At 24.8% G+C, this 2,500-nt stretch overlaps 1 protein-coding gene across 7 annotated transcripts in view; it reads right to left on the bottom strand.

The window, feature by feature from the left end:
- Positions 1–2,500, bottom strand: part of bcas1 (brain enriched myelin associated protein 1) — a 46,620-nt gene that overhangs the window by 4,640 nt on the left and 39,480 nt on the right. The window lies entirely within an intron of this gene.

Here is a 2,500-nt window from a genome sequence, read left to right as displayed (position 1 = left end):
CTGAATTAATTGATCATAAAAGGAATGCATGAATGAATGAATTAATTAATTAATCAATGCATGAGTGGAAAAAAAGACTGACTGAATGAATGAATGAAAACGATTAACAAAAGAATAAATTCATGGAAAAAAGAAAGAAAGAAAGAAATAATAAATTAATGAATGGATGAATGAATGAATGGATGGATATTTAATCAATGCATGCGTGGAAAAAATGACTGACTGAATGAATGAATGAAAACGATTAACAAAAGAGTAAATTCATGGAAAAAAATAAATAAATAAAGAAAGAATAAATTAATGAATGGATGAATGAATGAATGGATGGATATTTAATCAATTAATTATTGATTGAGTGAATAAATAAAAAAATTGAGTGAATTAATGAATTATTTAACAATTGAATGAATGAACCCGAGAAGGACAAGCGGTAGGAAATGGATGAATGGATGCACCATGAATGAATGGATTAATAAATATTAATCAATTATTCAATCAAAGTTGACTTATATAGCCCTGCATCACAGTGTCAATATAAAACAAATGAATGAATTAACAAAATATGAATGAATGAATGAATGACTGACTGAATGAATTGGTTAATTTATTAGTGATTGAATGACTCAATCAGTAAATAAATAATGAAAAAATGAATAAAAAAATGAATGAATTAATTCATGATTGACTGACTGAATCAATTAATTAGTTAATTAACGATTGAATCAATCAATTAATCAATCAATAAAAAAAATGACTGAATGAATGGATGGATGAATGACCGAATGGATGGATGAATGAATGAAATGATAAATGACTGAATTAATTGATCGTAAAAGGAATGCATGAATGAATGAATGAATTAATTAATCAATGCATGCGTGGAAAAAAGACTGACTGAATGAATGAATAAAAACGATTAACAAAAGAATAAATTCATGGCAAAAAGAAAGAAAGAAAGAAATAATAAATTAATGAATGGATGAATGAATGAATGGATGGATATTTAATCAATGCATGCGTGGAAAAAATGACTGACTGAATGAATGAATGAAAACGATTAACAAAAGAATAAATTCATGGAAAAAATAAATAAATAAAGAAAGAATAAATTAATGAATGGATGAATGAATGAATGGATGGATATTTAATCAATTAATTATTGATTGAGTGAATACATTTAAAAATAATTGTGAATTAATGAATTATTTAACAAATGAATGAATGAACCCGAGAAGGACAAGCGGTAGGAAATGGATGGACAGGTAGAAGAATGGATGGACAATGAATGAATGGATTAATTAAAGTTAACTTATATAGCCCTGCATCACAAAGTCTCAAAGTAAACAAATGAATGAATACAAAATTAAGAATGAATGCATTAATGAATGAATAACTGAATGAATGAATTAGTTGATTGTTTAATGATTGAATGACTCAATCCATAAATAAATAATGAAGGAATGAATACAATTTTTTTTTTAAATCACTGATTGAATGACTGAATGAATGAATTAGATAATTAATTAGTGATTGAATGACTCAATCAGTAAATAAATAATGAAAAAATGAATAAAAAATGAATGAATTAATTAATGATTGACTGACTGAATCAATTAATTAATTAATTAACGATTGAATCAATCAATTAATCAATCAACAAAATAATGACTGAATGAATGGATAGATGAATGAATGGATGAATGAAATGATAAATGACTGAATTAATTGATCATAAAAGGAATGCATGAATGAATGAATTAATTAATTAATCAATGCATGCGTGGAAAAAAATGACTGACTGAATGAATGACTGAAAACAATTAACAAAAGAATAAATTCATGGAAAAAATAAAGAAAGAAAGAAATAATAAATTAATGAATGAATGAATGAATGAATGGATGGATATTTAATCAATTAATTATTGATTGAGTGAATAAAAAAAAAAAATGAGTGAATTAATGAATTATTTAACAATTGAATGAATGAACCCGAGAAGGACAAGCGGTAGGAAATGGATGGACGGGTAGAAGAATTGATGGACAATGTATGAATGGATTAATTAAAGTTAACTTATACAGCCCTGCATCACAAAGTCTCAAAGTAAACAAATGAATGAATACAAAATTAAGAATGAATGCATTAATGAATGAATAACTGAATGAATGAATTAGTTAACTAATTAATGATTGAATGACTAAATCCATAAATAAATAATGAAGGAATGAATAAAATAAAATAAAAAAAATCACTGCTTGAATGACTGAATGAATGAATTAGTTAATTAATTAGTGATTGAATGACTCAATCAGTAAATAAATAATGAAAAAATGAATAAAAAAATGAATGAATTAATTAATGATTGACTGACTGAATCAATTAATTAGTTAATTAACGATTGAATAAATCAATTAATCAATCAACAAAATAATGACTGAATGAATGGATAGATGAATGAATGGATGAATGAAATGATAAATGACTGAATTAATTGATCATAAA

This window comes from Nerophis lumbriciformis, linkage group LG01 (assembly GCF_033978685.3).
Source record: "Nerophis lumbriciformis linkage group LG01, RoL_Nlum_v2.1, whole genome shotgun sequence".
Classification (NCBI taxonomy): Eukaryota; Metazoa; Chordata; class Actinopteri; order Syngnathiformes; family Syngnathidae; genus Nerophis; species Nerophis lumbriciformis.
This window is presented reverse-complemented; position numbering and strand designations above follow the sequence as displayed.